The sequence below is a fragment of the Echeneis naucrates genome, chromosome 17 (genome assembly GCF_900963305.1).
Source record: "Echeneis naucrates chromosome 17, fEcheNa1.1, whole genome shotgun sequence".
Taxonomy (NCBI): Eukaryota; Metazoa; Chordata; class Actinopteri; order Carangiformes; family Echeneidae; genus Echeneis; species Echeneis naucrates.
Window position 1 is genome coordinate 7,334,230 of NC_042527.1, and position 18,068 is coordinate 7,352,297.

General features: G+C 41.9%; 1 pseudogene; it reads right to left on the reverse strand.

The window, feature by feature from the left end:
• Nucleotides 1-1,682: 1,682 nt before the first annotated feature.
• On the reverse strand, nucleotides 1,683-17,590 carry LOC115057937 (carboxyl-terminal PDZ ligand of neuronal nitric oxide synthase protein-like; annotated as a pseudogene).
• Between the last annotated feature and the right edge of the window lie 478 nt (nucleotides 17,591-18,068).

An 18,068-nucleotide genomic window follows, 5' to 3' on the forward strand; every position in this document is an offset into this window, starting at 1 on the left:
CTCCCAATGTCCAAAGACATCCATGTGAAAGTAAAGAGTCTGAGTGTGAGTGTGAAAAACCCACCAAACCACAGAGCCCTGTGATGGTCGCCAGTCCATCACAGGTCCACCGCCCTCGCCCAGTGACCTGTGATTGGCTCCAGCACCCCCCGCAACTAGAAAATGGATAAGCAGTAGGAGATGAATGAAGGAAATGAATATCCTGTTGGGAACATGACAATTTTGAATTTCAGGGCGGTGTCCATGCCATAGCTGCTAAGATGATTTTACTTATAACCACAAATTCGATCCTCCTCGTGTCAGTAGAAGGAAAATCCAGATGAATAGCACATTCAGCGTGATTTATTGTCTGTGATCCATGAGAGGAAAAAAAAAAAAAAAACTCGACATGAAACAATATTTGTCAAGTTCATTCGACCTGTGGAACACAATGTATTGCTATAAAACAACATGCAGACCATCTTTCATTCTGTTCAGGAAAATGAAAATAGAGGGCATCTCCTGAAGGCCGCCCACTATCTGTCAGCAGCAGCTGTACTGGTGGAGCTGCAGGATGTCATGTCTGTGGGTGGCTAATGGCTGACATTCTTCATATTTCAGGCTTATCTGCAGTATTACATGGAGCTGATGCTGTAAGCACACACAGTGAGCCTCATGTGAGCTGACCCTGTTCAATGGCCACAGCTGGTGCATCTCTGGTGACAACACAGTCATCACACTCATAAAAAGACCCTCTGCGTGCCCACATCCCATTTTCTCAAGCAGCTATGAATAGTTAGGAGAAAATTTTGAAAAGGTCAATCCAGGAAGTGGTGCTGCTAATCACTATCTTAGGGCTACATTTGGGTTTAAATCGACCCTGGGCACATTTCCGCAACTGGTAAGTCACACCAAATGCACTGATCGTACAATGGCACCACACGGCATTTCAGAAAGGACATTATATTCCACAAGGAGAAACACTGATGTAAGTGCACTTTCATTTTCGGCACACTTCACAGGAACGGACATAACCTTGGAAAGGAAAACACCGACATTGAGAAAATCTGATAATGGTTGTGGATACAGCAGACCGATTGTGTATTCACAAGGGAGTGGGAAAGAGGTGAGAAGTTTCAGGGAAAAATAAGAAAAGAAGGTTAGTGAGGGAAAGGAGTAGGGAGAGAGGACGGCCAGGGAGAGATTTATCGATTTTGGAGAGAGCTCAAAGACACGTCCCCAATTTAGTGATACAAAGACTTGGCTCACGCTCAGTATGGCAGAGCTGCAGCGACAGCTGGCCACAAGACTATGAACACTGTGAACACATTGAAGTGGTCCAAAAGTTTGCTATACAGAGCAAGAGTGATGCAGCAGTTTGTCGCTGCAGCATTATGGAATAAATATATAATACTTCCAGTATGAGTTGGCTGCATTTTTAAGCAGCAGACACAGTTGTAGCAGAACCTGCACCCTGTCAGACGTTTCCCTCTGAGATGTACCAATTAATCAGAGATGTTCTTCAATAAATGGATGAAGAAAAGTCACGAACAAAATCATGCCACGTGTTGTCGGCAAAGCATCAACGTTAATCAAACTATATACAATATACTGAACAGAGAAGAAATCATGACAGATGCATGCTCATTTTTAAACTTGTGTCATTTACAGATTAAGTGTCACAGTAAGCACAGCGATGTTTTCCATACTATTCCACCCCCCAAGGAAAAAAAACAACAAACCATGAGTGTGAGCTGACAGATTTGTCGTATTCTCCATAGAACTTCATTAGATAACACATAAAATGATCACGTCCACATTTGTCACAAATTCCAAAAACACAGAAACAACTACCACATAACAAGCCCTGCACATGGTGATGGCAATGAGTCAGTGGGCCCCAGGTACAGACACACACACAGACATACAGTATACAACATATATATTAGCAGGGCTGACAGAGAGTCTGAGCCAACACAGTATTAAAAGTTGAATTAAGCTGCATTATGCCAAATTCCTATCTTCAAGCACATCTTTTTTTTTTTCCAGTGTATGCGCTGTGCAGCTGATAAAGATTTAGTTACTGACTGGTTTTACTAATTTGCTCTCAGACCAAAGTTTTCTTTCGGTCTGATATTTTAGTTTATGACCTTGTACCTGTAAAACTCCTAAAAATCATACCTACACAGTAGGTATATAACAGGTAACACTGCAGTGATGAAAATGGTAAACATGCAAGATAGCATGCTGCTTTGCATCGTTATCTCTAAGTCTTGTTTGTATTTATTTAATAAAGATATTAATTTGACAAAAATAACTTTAATGGCATTTTAATTTGTTGGGAGAGTGGTCCTTTGTAACTTGTCATCATTAGTGATTTCTCATACCAGCTTCTCAAATCTGATCAAATCAAATTTGATTTCATGCTATTATTACTTTTCTTTGTTTTTAAAGAGGCTATTAGTAAATTCTCTCTGCCAATTAAATCAATTTCTCTCATGGATGCATGTTGTAGGGAATCTGGCTTGATAAGAGCTTTGGTCATCTTTGTGTTCACAAGACTAATTTGTTTTCAATGGGATCCATTTTTACAACCCCAAGCACACTGTCTGCAGTGTGTGGTGCAAAAACATTTTGGTCAGGCCTTTGATATTTTTGCCGTGTCAGGCACACGGTTCAAAATGTTGTATTGTTGTGCATGAAATAAATCCATCAGATTTACAGTTCCCATTTCCTTTAAAAGACTCAAGTGCACTTACTATTCTAGCACTGTTGGTGTTGGATGAGAAATTGACAACTTGTGTTGTGCTCCCGTAAATTAGACCACAGGAGGTTGAAATAGGTCTTCTAAGTGGAGTTCTGTCTTCAGGGCAAAAGCGAGCCATTATTGAAAAGTGACAAGTTGGGCCAGTAGAAGAAACAGGAGTGTTGCTGTTGTCTTGATGAGTAAATAAATTATGTTTGATGCTGAACTATGTTTCTTCTAAACTGGCGAGTGAACAGCAGTAAAATCTAACACTGACTTTGCAGTAATAGCAAACCCTACCAACAGACCCTGCAAAGCTTAAATGCATGATTTTCAGAAGTTTGTTTTCATTATTTCCCTTTGAGATTTCCACCTCTCACATAAGATTCATTTGATGAGCTCTTTGTTGCTGAGTGAAAAACTTAAAGGTAAAATTTGAAACAGACCAGTGGTGAGGGCTTTGTCCAGCTACCAGCCACAAATATTTTATACCTGTAAATAATGCTATTTACTGAGCTCACGATACGTGTTTTCTGTTTAATGAAGATCTTCAGATTCCCAATTTTACCTGTTTCAATGTCAGTAGGATGCTTATAGTCAAAGTTGCAGCGCACAGCTTTCAGAGCACCACTACACAACCATGTCATCCCCTAAGGAGTCTGACAGACTCTCTGCATTCAGCACATTTATGAGTCGAGCTGCACTGTCGGCCCCCATACCCTCGCCCTGTCCCCAGCTGTCCCGATCGTCACTCTCATCTGTGTTGGATTCATATTCTGATCCAATCCCTGACTCCCTAAACCGGAGCAGCTCCAGGGCTCCGAGGACCTGCTCCCCCAGCAGGGAGCTCTCATCTGGGGCTCCGTCGCTGGGAGTCTCTCCTGTGTCTTGACCATGCTCTTGGCTGTCTGGCCCTTGGGAGGAGAAGCGAAAGCACTCAAGTCGAACTCCACTGCTGCTGAGCCCCAGGTAGCTGGTGTCAGTGCCTGGACACCCGGGGAGTGTGGAAACCCAGGCACTGCCAGTGATCTGCAGCTGGGACTGAGATGCCAAAGGGCCTGCAGATGAAGAAGGGGTGTGCGGTTCACCAGGCATGCTGGGGGGCTTGGAGCGGAAAGTGATCTCCAGAAGACTGTCCTGGGATCCCACTGAGGATAAATCAAAACACAGAAAGTGATAAAGACACACAAGATGAAACAAATCACAGAGATATTTTTAGCTATTGCATACAAACAGACATGCAAGAAGAGAGGCCTGACCTAAGCAGATGTGATTATGTGGAAAGGGATGATGTTTGAGCTGACAGCGTTTGATAACGCATGACTGTATAGCAGCATATTGCCTTTGGTGAAATGCTAGAAGGGCAGACCAAAGAGCCGCGCTGAATCCTCTGAAGGGTCTGCCAATAATAATTAATTGTGTTCCAGAAGTGAATGGGAAAAAGAGGCATAACGGCAAGCAGGGGAAAGGAGCAGGGAAACTGAATAAAAGATGAAGATGAAGGGGGAAAAAGTCAGATTTTATGACAGAAATTTATGCAGAGGAGAACAGAGAAAAGTACAAAGAGCATTCCAGGCAATCAAGATAAATATGACTTACTGGATGTTAACTGGCCAGCAGCTTTGAGCTCCAGTTCCTGGATCTGTTTGACCAGCAGGGAAATGTGTTGCAGCAGGTCAGTGTTCTGCTGCAGCAGCCTCTGCACTCTGGCTTGGGCTTCGCTCCGTGCACACATCTCCACTGACAGCTGCTCCTGGAGCACATGAACCTGAGCAGGCCAAAACACATCAGCTCGCATGACAAATACAAGTAGCAACTGGTGGCCGCAAATGCCAAGACACATTTAAACAATTCCTTCCTTTTAATTTTTTTCTCAATCTGTTCTTCAGAAGAAAATCACGATTTGAATTCCACAATTTTTAAAAACTGATAAGAAAAGTTTCACCGTGACTTAAGGAAAGGCTCTGGTTTATATGGAGCCCATATTAGGGGAGAAAGGGAAGCTGAAAACAACTCATCAGCATTTTGATTCAAGTTCTCTTAATGAAACTCAGGAAAAAATGTTTTAATTCAAATCTTCACAATCCCTGAAGCTGCGGCTCAGGCCCATTTAACTCAATAATAAATCAGTTCAAAAGTTCAGATAAAAGATTAGAGGGATGAAAGAGATAAGAACTAACCTGAAATACCTCGTCACATCCTATTTAACACACTGCTGAGTTTGGAAATTCCAACCATTCCAATTATCATGCTCCAGATTAGATGAAACTGTAGTTTCCCTTTGTTTTGTTACAGCCAGATTTTTTGTTTCATTATTTGCTTAGTAAGTTGTATTGAGCAACACAAAGTCTTGAAATAGATTTAAGTATTTTCTTTGCACTTTAACAACCTTTGGGTTAAAGGACTGAGGGTGTGTTTGCTGTCAAACATTTTTGTAAATGCTATTCAGTGTATGTTGTGTGTAAGTCGCCTGCTCTTGTAGCATATTTATAACTTGCCTTCATAAAAGCTTTTCAACTCCAGAAATAAACGATAAACACGGGATTGTCCCATCATCGAAGTGCAGTATTTGATCAATGAATGAAGAAGAAAAAAATACACTTAAGTGTACTGTATACTGTGAGTGTTTCTGGTTAATTGAAAACTGTTTGCCGTCATCAGCACCTGTGCAGAGGCTGCCAGTGCCTGCTGCTCCTGTTGCTGAAGCTGTTTCTGAAGGAGCTGGACCTGATGCTCCGCCGAGCAGGGAGCCTCTGCTAACAAATGACCTGACACAGAAGCTCCAAGGATGGGAGAGCTCAGCAGCAGAGGGGGGTCATCAGACACCTACGGTAGAGAAATTTATTGAAAACCCTGTGATGTGTGAAAGCCTGCGATGTTCTTTCTTTTCCTTTTTTTTTTTTAACTTTAAATGTCAGCAGGGGAAGCCTTGACAGCTGGAATAATCATGAAGCCATCACAGTCATTTTTAGAGAGTGCAGCGGGAAAACCTCCACAGCAGTGGTCAATGCTTCCAAACAAAATCTAGCATATTTCCGCGTTGAGTAATTGAAGCAAAGGACAGCATATTATAGCATGACAACTCAGTGAAATACAGGTAATGATAGCAAACCATGCTAAATGAATGGAGTAACAGTGGGGGTGAAAAGAAAAAGAAACATTGTGTATTTGTAGAAAAATATTTAAGGAACTGCTTCAATAGTCTCTTTCTACCAGCCCGATATACTCAAGAGGAAAACTGCAAAGAGACTGAGAAAGAGCCTGTCTGCTTTTATCCTGACAAACAACAATAACAACAACAACAACAACAACAACAAAAAACAGAGATGGGTGCTTAACCTATTGGATACAAACTTTGTGATGAGACATCGAAGTGTAAATACATTGTGTACCTGCTTTGCCTGAAGTGAGAAGAGAGTGATATTAATGATGCATCCACCTTGTGGAGTTGTATAGACAGTTATACTTCATATCAAATTAAAATCAATACTGAAGCCGTGGCTGCTCTACTGCAGCTGCTGTTGACGCAGGATTTGGTATGTTAGACTTATATATACGTTTTAACAGGTACTACTACTCTATGATCACTGGCTACGTGGTTTTAAGAGGCCAAGCCCACTCAGGGATTTTTTCTGCTTCCTCTGCGTAAATGTTATGTAGAAAAACAGTGAAAGCAAGAAATTTATTGGGCAAGATATGAGGTGACAGGACTGCAATAAGAAGCTCATTCTCCATCTGTGAAGTGTGACATTGCATGACAGCCAGACTGCAGGAGAACAGGAGGGTTAATTACTGCTGTTGATTTACATAACATCTGGACCGTCCCCATTTTTACAGCATTGACAAACATTGGACAGTTTAATGGTGATATATTGAATGCTGAGCTGGAAATTGAATGTCAGATATCTGGTCACTGTGTTGTATATTTGTCTCTATAGACAACTTTCTCCACATGTGCATGTAAATTTGATCCACTGCCAACATAATAAAAAAAAAATAAAAAGTTATTTTTATTTTATCTGCTACTAAAAGCATTTTTCTGTCAGCCTTTAGACTCGCTCATGATACCCAAGTTCAGTAGTTAGTCCAAACACTCAGAAGTCATGCCAATCACACAGAGCAGACTCATGAATCTAAGTGTGAGGGTGGTGTTTTAATGGGGTTTCAATCAGTGGAATCTATAAGCAGGTCTATGAATCTTCTGTATGGACTGCTGTAAGTTCCTTTGACAGTGAATTATGGCTCACATAAGTATGTTTGACTGCTGCAGTTGAAAAAGAAGCCACGAAGGACCAGGCTTATGTGTCATGTCTGAGATGGAAGACCAATATGATCTGCATTATTACTTTGAAGGACGAAAGGCCTTTTCACTTGCAGACAAAGAAATTTGAAGTCACATCTGGTAAAACTAGATCAACCTCATGTTGTTCTTATTTAAGCATATCATTGGAATCATTGGATGCCATAGCGATTAATTTGAAGCTTGTAGCAGGAAAAAGGAAATAACCTCATTGATAAGGAGGAAGAAAGGAAATTACAAATGTAGTACACCTGAGAATTGAGAGGAGGGAAACCCCAAAAAAGGGACTGGAAGCAGGACAACAGACAAGAGAAGTGAGAATGTAAAGAAAACAAACAGGGATGCAGGACTGGATGCACACAAAAATGAAAGAGAAACCTGAGGCTAAGTTTCAGCACATTACAGTGGCAACTCTGCTACTTCTTACCGGCAGCAGGGGTCACCCAAACATCCCAAAATCTAGAAAGTCTTTCCCCCATCATTTCAACAAAGGTAAGTGCTATGTTTCTGCCAGAAGGAAGGAACTCTGCTGGACCCCATGATATCCACTTAGGACATCCTCTTGTCCCCAACAGCTTGTTGTCCCAGTTTCAATAAATGCATGCCATGGAAAAGTCATAGTCCACACAGGAGCTTGCTACACTCTCATGCATGAGTATCTCTGGGTGGAAAAAACGGGGTCAAAGACTGACTTCCAACCGTGGACAGAAAGTCCATTGTATCTCGCTAATGGTGAAGCCTCCATTCTGATTGGATGTAGGAATCTTTGTGTTGATCTTTGGGGAAGAGTGTGCACGCTGCCTGTTGCCGTACTTGGGCCAGAAGCATTAGCTTATGTCATGGTTCTTGGCCTTGATTGCACCTGTAGTGTGAAATTGATAATCAATGTAACTGATAAAGTCTACAGTTTTATGTCCAACCCCTCTGTGACTAATCCATTCCAGCCTGGCGGTGCTTCTCCTCCACAGAACACCACTCAGCAGACATAATCAAACCTCCCAGTGATAAAAGACGACCCCCGGTGGAAATCTTACATTGATCAGCTCTGTTCCACCACCCGCCCTTGCTTTGGAAACGGAATTGGAAGTAAAAGATTACGTTAACATGGCAGAGTCTAATGCTCGCTGGCAGGAGGGAGAAAAAGAAAACATTTGCAGTCTAACTGACAAGTCTGTACCAATCAGCCTGGGATGACTGGTGTCACCATCTACACCACTAATTGTGTACTGATTGGGGGAGACCTCTTATACACAACTGTGGTGCTTATTCCAACATGTAAATGAAAATTGAAGAATACATTTTGCACTTTCCAAATATTGAACTGTTGTTGACTGCTCAGGTCTAGTGGGCAGTATTGTTGTGTTGTTTTTTTTTTTAATATATATCTTGTGTTTTTTTTCTGTGCCATTTTATCCATCTATCCGCTGTATCTTTTGGATGATTATTTTTACAGTTCATTGCACAAAACTAATGTAAAATGCAGTTTATATCTTTACAATGTTTGATTTTTACCGTGTCCTAAGACTTCATAGATTAAATGAGGAATTGATTAGTTTGGACGATAAACAGTACTATTTTCCTTTGCTGCTTTTATTTCACTACCTCATTTCCAGCTGCACAATTACTTGCTGCTATATTTTAATACTTTATTTTATTATATTGTATATTATGTATATTTACCCCCCCCGCCGCTTCTTCCCACTTATCTCTAAATTCCTGTACAGTAGGAAGAACTGAGTTTTACTGTGCACCTGTCAATAAACATCTTGAATCTTGAATCTAAATGTCAGATTAATTGCTCCTGAAAATTAATCAGCTCCTGCGCTCCATTGCAGCAGCTGCTGTGTTACACAGTAAAGTGCAAGAAGGATACATAAATCACACTTTGCAGTGGTCACCTCTTCTCTGCTGGCTTTATAAAAGCTCTTGTCTCTATGGGAATGAAAATACAGTGAATGACTGACTGATGATCAAGGACAACTATTTTTTTACCTTCCCATCATCACCAAGGGCCTCATCCTTTTTGCTTTTCTCCAGGTCTGATGAAGAGGCACACTCAATGCTCTCCTCTGTCGTGGCTTCAAGGTCTGTCTCTTCTGACAACGCAAACCTCTTCTTTGCTGCAGAGAGACCAGATACACATATGGGGGTGGGGCGAGGTTCATTGTGTGCTATATAGTTTACAACACATCTAGAGGCAGTGACAGCGGCAGAGGGCCAAGAGCTGGCTGAAATGAAAGGTCTTTGATCAACGGCTTGCACGATTCACCAGAACCAATCCCCAGCTGCAGCTTGGGCAGGTGGAAAACAATCTGCGGTGGATAACAACGTATTCTCTTAGAAGCAGTGTGCACAGTATCTACCATTAGTTTTATGCAAGCACACAGGGTTTTTAATTGTGTGAGTGATTAAGCAAAAAAGAGAGAGGAGGCGAAAACCTCGGGAGATTGTGTGTGGTTGTGTGAGGAGAGCAAAGGGAAAGTGAGCTTGTGTGTGACAGAAGGAAAACTGAAAGGAAAGAGACAGGAGGGCTGGGGGCTGAAAATGTGGAAGCAATTTTGTGTGTGTGTGAGACTGTATGTGTGCATATGCAGGTTGGTGTGAGTCACCTGGCACTGCCTCAGACTCGTCGCCGCCCCCCTCCTCATCCTCCTGGTCATCGCTTTTCTGCTGCAGGGTGAGCTGGTGACACACATCAAACGCCTGGCCCACTGTCCGCACAATCCTCATGGCCTGAGACTGTGAGGGAGGATGCGAAGAAAAGGAGAATGTGTGTGTATGTGTGTTTGTGCGCGCATGTGAGCACAGCAAGGAAGGTTGCAAAAATGAGAGGACACAGTTGGGGAGAAAACGAGGTGACAGAAAAGTTGCACAGGAGGGAAAGTGGATTGCCAGTGGTGTATATATATGTATGTGTGTGCGATGGTGCACAGGTGGGAACACATAACAGTGGAAGGAATGAAATTGGGCAGAATGAGAGGAAGGAATGAGAGGAAAAATGAGGAGAAAGCAAGAGGGATGATTTCAGTCAGAAGATATGACATACAGAGAGCTCTTTTGTCCTCCTCTCTCTCCTGTGTGTGGTTGTGTGAGGAGACAGACAGGTTGGTCCATTTCAGAAAAAGGCAACTTTCATGGCAAAGGGAGTGAAGATTAGGACTGTTGCTGTTGCAGGAAGCTCTGCAACACCAAGTCATCAATCAGGGACAACTTATTTTGTGATAGCTCGAAACTCGAATCCTGTTTATCCCAGCAATTTCACGTAAGACATAGTCCCATGAGTCACATAGAGCTCCAATAGACAACATCACTATGTTCACTATCTAAAAGAGCTGATTCTACTTTTTACATCTGCCCTCACAAATGTGTTCTCTAATATCGATTTTCTGGATTTTAGCTAAAAACACTCTTGTGGCCTGTGAGAATTCGCTAAAACAGACCTTGTCCTGATAGGTGGTAGGTACGTTATTAGGCCATAAAAATAGGTTGATATAAGGTTAAACTATAGAATGCCTTTGCTGCTGAACTGAGATGTTCAGAAAAATAAGTGGTTATCATTCTGATAATCGTAATCGTAAACGTAAATGCCAAGTCTTTGGGCATTTTGGTTTGGTTGTCAATAACTGTGTTCATAATTTATTGATGGAAGAAAAAAATGGTGAAGGTGGGAAAATATTCTTTGGCCTTTGGGACACCAGCACTCGCCTGATCGATTTCAGGGCTGTTTTTATTGAAGCAGTGCTGGAGTTCAGTCCTGGCCTAAATCCATTGAAATTAACCTTTTTCCAACATGTTCTTTTATCCTTTCACTAAAAGTGACTTGGTTGTTTTATAGACTGCTCAAAAAATTAAGGGAACATTTGATCTTTTTCAGGGATGCACATCTTTTGGAAGTACAAGTGGTTGGTTCTCCATAAAAATATCTAGTGCAAACTAGAAGAAAAAAACAAACAAAAAAAAACATTGTAATCGTTAAATTCTTAAAATACAGCCACATTAACACCAGAAAGACAGACACACAGGCTTACTGCCAATATCACTAAATATATCCTCTGCCTCCCACCTGTTCCACTTTTCCTTTCGCCATTTTCAGGGATAATAAAAATTATTTACAGTGAACGTCCACAGATGGCTTATTGGTGTGACGTCAGGGAGGTGTTGCGCTGCATCATGGGATTTGTAGTCTGAGTGTTACGGACGCCTCATAACGCCGGGCCGTTAAAAACCCGACGAACGTAATGATCTCGCGGGCCGGATATAATTGTATCCCGACCGGATGTGGCCCGCGGGCCTTGAGTTTGACACATGTGGTTTAGCCACAACTGCCAACAACTGAAGTCTGGTCTTAGCTGCCAAGCTAGGAGTCGGCTAACATCATGCCGAAGTGGGGAAGACAGACCCCGAGCCTCAGTCTGTGAAGACTGTAACAGAATGCAACGATCTGAAAGAGCATGGAGCCGCAAACAGACAGACAGACAGACAAACAAACACAAGTGACGGTGTGTGACGGTGCAAAGGTCAATTTAAAGAGAAGACGCTGATTCTGCGTAAAGGTAAAGCACTTTCTGCACAGCAAGCTGGACAACCTTTAAAAATGAGGAAGAATAAAAGATTAAAGGCTGAAATGATTAATAAATAAATGAATATACCATTGAATGCACCAACAATAACTATGTAGTCTGTTTTCACATTTTATCAACTATATCTTTATTAATTTTTAATATTTTTGATGCATTTATTGGAATTTGAATTTATTTATTGAGTAATTTCATTCTTGATCCATTTTTAACTGTGGCCCTTTGGATGGTAAATAAGCCTATTGTTTATGAATGGGCTTGGTTGGCGTGTTTTCTGTGGCTTATTTCATTTCTTGACGTCGCCCTGCAGATTTGTTTGTCTGACTGTACACTTTGTTATTAATGGAGTTAAAAAGCTTTGTAGGCTATTGACGTGTTTCGTGGTATGTATGTTATGGTTGTACCCGGTTTCTGCCCAGGTTAAGATTTGGGCTGTTTGTTTTATTGAATTAGGTTGTGATTTGGCGGGAAGCTGTCAGACAACACTGCACAGGGGCCATGTGCAGTGTTGCCATCTCTGTATCACTACTGATTGACATTATGAGCTGCCATCATGAAATTCACGCAAGCTGGATCAACTCACCATTTCAATGTTTTACTTTGATTTTGCCTCTGAAAATATGTTCACCAAGCTCTGATGTCTGATTTAAGCGTTCTCTTGAATCTTTTGGGCAGTAGGCTATATGAAAAATATTTGGTGCTATCTGCTTGTGAGGGATCATTCTGCCTGCCGGCATTTCATTAATATATCAAATCAATTCAAGCTTCAATCAGGTGAACCAACTAAAAATGATGATAATAAAAAAATAAAGTTAGAAAATTATTATTCTGCTCTATAAATACTAAGTTATATTTGGTTTTTCCGGGCAGACTCAGTAAGTACAAATCTGACATCAAAGCCTTGCTGGGCTGCAACATGCAGCGATGAGAAATCAAATCTCTTATCAACTAGTCCATCTCCTCCTACTCAGCATGTATGCTTGGTCTGCAACACCCAGATAAGAGTCTATATCCTTAGGGATGTACCGAAGCCTCGCTGACTTGGTCTATGACTATGTTGCAGGTGTTTTGTTGAGCAGTGGTAAAAATTTGTTTTTAGTGAAAAGAATAGCACACTTTTACTCCCCACCTGAATGATTAGTATGCAGCTTCACTAAATCACTGCCTGTCTGGTATCCATAGTGAAGGGATGGGAGTCAGCCTCACTGACGCTTTGTCTTTGTCATAGAGGGAAAAAATTGTCTCTGCCTGACACATAGACATGTGGAGGAGCACATGCCTTTCATTGAATGTGAAGGTCCAACAGAATTATGCATCACTAAGGCATTGAGCAAAAATCATCATTAGAGGCTATGTACAAAATATGGAGCTGAAATACAAAAGCCGTGAGTGAGTCACGTTGGTCGGTATGTGTTTGTTTCAGTCAACTTAAAGGATTGAGCTGGAGATTTCTCCATGTTGGTTAAAATCAGCAAAAGCCGCAAGGAGACCGGCAGTCTGTCTCTTATTACTTTGCATATCCTCTATCCTGTTTTGATGTTCTCAGTCCAAAGCAGACATTTTTTAAATAATAGTTTGAAACCATGTTTTCAATTTCAGCTGAGTTTGACGACAGGACTTTGCCGTAGACCAGACTAAAATATAAATAATGGATGTAGGTTCCGTGATGTTAGGCATCGGTTCTGATGGGAGGCTTTTTTGTATGTTGAGTATGTTCAGCCACGTCACTAAAAACTTTCAATAAATTTAATAAAATTTAAATTTGTGTTATATAAAAATCACACCCTATTCAGCATCATGTTTATCTACACAACAGTCACAACAAGATTTAAGGAAGTTACTCTGCTTGCCTGAGAAATAATAAGCAACCTCTGAAGTGTACTGAGCCACCAGGCCCCCTTTAAAGTGTGTGCTTTGCAATTGGGATGGATGGAGAGAGTTTTTTCCAAAATGCCACACTGATTATCCTCCATGTTCTGGGTCTGGTGTCATCAGCTTGAGCACAGTGGTGGAAGACCACGCGAGGCTCTATTAGTTTGTGTCTACACTTACTAGTTGAATAGCTCCTTTTCTCAGGGACTCAAACTTACCTTCCTCTTTGACTTGAACACATTGCAGCGAAAAATGTTGCTCTGTCCATCTCTCGCTATATAGCTGAAGATTTTCAGGTCTTGAGCGTCATGTGAGACATAAAAGATCCTGTTAAGACATAAAAGATCCTGTTAAGACAAAACACTACATGAAATCCGGTTAATGGGCTTTAGATCAGGCTTGTCACCTGGTTATTTGGCTGTTTCTGATTTAAATATCATCAGGAGGACCAACCTGTGGATGGGATCCTGTGTCACCAGGATGGTATTCTCATCCCATGACCACCCTTTTCTCTGTTACAACACAAACACAAAAACATGAGTTGACAGTGACACAGAGGGGTTTGATAAGACAAGATAATTAATCATTAAGTATATTTTGTATTCACCTTCTTCTTTTTGCGTAGAATCACTTTGACACAATCAGTGGATACGACAATATTGACCTTCTTTTTCTTTATGTTCTTCAGTTTAAATTCATACTGTGGAAGAATGATATTTAGGTTAACATTCAACGAGCGCTATTGAGAAGTCCAAAGGATAAAAGCAGACCAGACTATTACTTCATATGTTGTGAGTAGGTTTAAATATCACACTGTGCCATTATGAAGGTTGTCTTTACACAAGAAAACTGATATCTTGGAAAATGAAGAAGGAATGATGTAGACAGGAAGATATTTTTGACTGTCTACTTCTCAGGGGAAATGTGAGATTGAGTAAACACTGAGACACTGAGTGAGTTTCTGTTTCTGGGAACTGCTTAAGCTTTCAAAGGCAGACTTCCAGAGGGAGGTAGACATGAGTGGGACACTTTCATCCCTCTCCGTGATTAAAACTGGAGCCTGTGCTCTCTGGCTCCACTGCAGGCATAAACTAAAATCTAAGATCTAAGAACAACCAGAGCTTATGTGAAATAACACTGCTGCCTTTGAACACATCAGATGATTAATTGATTAGTTGAAGTTCTGTGAACTCACCAGTGTTGCTCAGTGAATGAGCTGTTTCCCGCTCTGCACGAAAGAATTTGATATTTTCTGTCATCTTTTCTTTGGTTTGTGCAAAAATAACAACGGAGGCGTTGGTCTTTTATTTTCTGCATGATTTAAGCTATTTTTTCAGTCTTTTACTGACAGTTAAGAATAAAATACAGATTGAATATTGTTACTACCAACATGACAAGTCACATTCTGTGATTTTTTTAGGACTAATGAATGTGAAGAAAGTCTTTCTGTAAGTCGGTGACCTGTGTCACGTTTCAGCCGTAATACATTTCACTGGTAGATTCAGGCCCTCCATCTTGTCACATGCTCTTATCCAGTTTATCTTATTGTTGCGTGGAGGTTTTTATTGATGAGCACTGGAGACTGTGGACAGTCAGGTGAAGGAGACAACTCGCTGTCCCTATGTTTGTCATCCAGGGTAATGCAGCCACACATAAACTGGGACAGGAGGACCATCCATCTCCACACATGCTGCTGTCAGATGGGGCTCAAATAGAACACAGGAAGCGTTCAGGCTGCTTCTTCATACACATCAGCCTCAGAAACTCAGACTGACATGGCCCCAAAACAGAACCAAGGCTACAGGTTGTGCTAAGTTGCTTTTGGTCTTATCTCTTAAGCCACAGTGAATACTTTCAGGGCAAGCTGCCTTTTTAATATTCTGTCTGTCTTCCCTCTTCATTAGTTTGGTATCACAGCTCAGTACCTGACTCTCTTGCGGACTTGTGTGTAATCTGTTGCCACATTTGGTGCTGTGTGGTTTGTGTCGTTAATTGTTAGTTTTTACTTCATTTTTTTCCCATAAAATTTCATCCCTCAATTTATGTTTTTTTTTTCCCCCCCCAACGTTTGATGAAAATTACTTCCTTGTGTATTTGTTATAATATATTTGTTTCATATGTGAATACACAGACTTGGAGACTGACAAGGTCTTCACACAGCCTTGTCCATTGTTCAGCTAAAGATTTTTTTCAAGCGGTTGAATGCATTTGAATGTGTTCATCATTTATTCACACCTGCATATTTTTCTAATATTTAAAAAATGGTCAAATCTGTAAAGAAATAAACTCAGTAATTCTTATTCTGCACTGCACTTAAAGGATTAAGTTAAGGATTAAGTTCTTCCTGGGTGTCACTAGGGATGTGGCCCAATAACTTGGATGTTAGATTAGATATAAAAGCTGACAGACAGCTAAATCCTCTCCTTCCAGTGCCTCTGTAACACTGCAGTTGAGTGTAATGACATGACATGGCAGGGTTTCCAGTGGCCCTGTCTGGCCTAAATAATAAAAGGAGACTTGAGAGACGTTGGTTTTTCTAATCACATCAAAAAAGAAGCCTGCATGCTGTGTCTCTCCTCAGCCCTAAATCTGAGTTGCCCTTTGAATCTTGCCATGATTTAAAGCGCTCCTGACAGCCCACTGAATCTGCCGAGTCTGTAGTTTTTCAGAGACCTGTGATTTATGCGCAGAGAGGACGTTGGAAGGGAGCAAGGACCCTCAGTCCACAAGCTAGGAGGCTAAACATAAAGAGAGCGGTTTCATGCGCATGCACCAGTCCCAATCACTGGATCATGTTTGATATGTCTGGGCTGCCATGGTTGTAATGTCCATGTTCAGTGGTCTGCGCAAGGCAAGGACATACATATAGAAGTGTCTTACTCTGATTCTCCTCATTGCAGCAACGATCTCCATTCGACTGCCAGGGCGACCAACCTCCAAACTGCCAATGTACTGTAAAATGTTTAAGAAAGATTCAAGTGATAAAAGTTTGGGGGAATTAATGTGCTTACTTGGTCAGTGGTAAGCTGGCGCATTCATTTGTTTTTCTTATTCTAATTTTTACACATTTTTTCTACATGTATGGCAATATTCCCCTCTGAGCATATTTTTTTTATATGCACTCTAAATATTTTCACTTTCATTGACAAAGGGCGTCTCTACTTTTATCACTGTCACTGTCAAAATGTATAATAGGGAAAATAATCATGTCAGCATTTGTTGAACTATCAAATCGACAATAAATTCTTAGAAACGCATGCAATAAACAATTGTCTCTGCTAATGACATCAAAGTAAAAGGCTGTAAGTTCATCTGATGTTATGACCAATTTCTCAGCTCATTCATTAAACAGTAGCATAGCAAGCATAACCCCGAGAGAGTGCTTAGGATGTTGGGGGTCGGTGTCAGACATGATGACACATCCAACTTAAAGAAGGTGTAAAAATACGCATGCAGTCCATCATCCCATTTAAAAGGCTGAACCAGTGAATGTGTACAATCTTACTCTGAAAAATGACTGAAACAGTTCATTCACCATGAATCGACTCATCAGCCAGTTCTTCACTGTTGACAGAGTTACAATCAGGCCCATTTTAAAGTAAAGTAAAGTAGACAAAATCCCCAGTGATACAAGGTCAGTGAACGCCACCAGCGTCACAGCCATGCAGCCACAGTACAGCAGCTGGCTGACACATCCTGATGCTCGGCCATCTGTTGCAGGGGCTCCTTACCTTTGCCTCGAAGCAGACCCCATGGCTGAACACCTCCTCGTTGTGCATGGGGACCCTCAGATCGTGCACGTCATCCACTAGATTGTACTTGGTCACTCCAGGCATCGCTGCGCTGACGGCGGACTGGCTGCTCCCGCACTCTCGGTTTTTACGACAGCGCTAGAGACCCGCAGATTGGCGCATCTCCTCCGCACCCTCACCGGAGAGCCGAGTCTCTCCGGAAGGGGGCCATCCGGAGTTGTGTCGCTCCGGATTAACTGGAGGACGAGCGGCCGATCGGCTACGGCGAGCCCGGTGCTCCGGTCGGAGGCGCGAAGGAAAGACGACGCGCACCGGAGTCCCGATGACGCACGGATCTAAACGCGGTTGTTTGTACCTTTATAGCTCCGAGGCGTCAATGTGAGAGACTTTCTCAGAGCGAGCGATCAATACCGAGAGACCTTCAGCCAGATGATCCAACGGATGAAGGCGGGCTCTGCCGGTAATAAACGGTCAGCACCCGCGGCTGCCGCTCGGTTGTATGACATCTAGTGGCATCAGCGGGGAAAATTAAAGATATCCCCAAATCACTGTCTCCCAATGGACTCCAAACGAGCTCCCTGGGGTGCAAAAGTGTTGCCGACAATTTAAGAGCAGCTCCAGCACAGCACAGGCAGACGGCGAAGACGATGGTCTCCTTGCACTGAGCGAAGGAAGCATGTCTGATGTTACCATCCAACCTGGGGGAAGCTCCACCATACCCAGACACACACTGAGCATCAGTGCTGTGGCCATTTTTCTCCCTGAAGCTTGTGTTGTATGTTTTTGGTTGGCTTTCTTCCTGTAAATCATCTTTGAGCACTGTGAAACGTGCCCTTAAATGT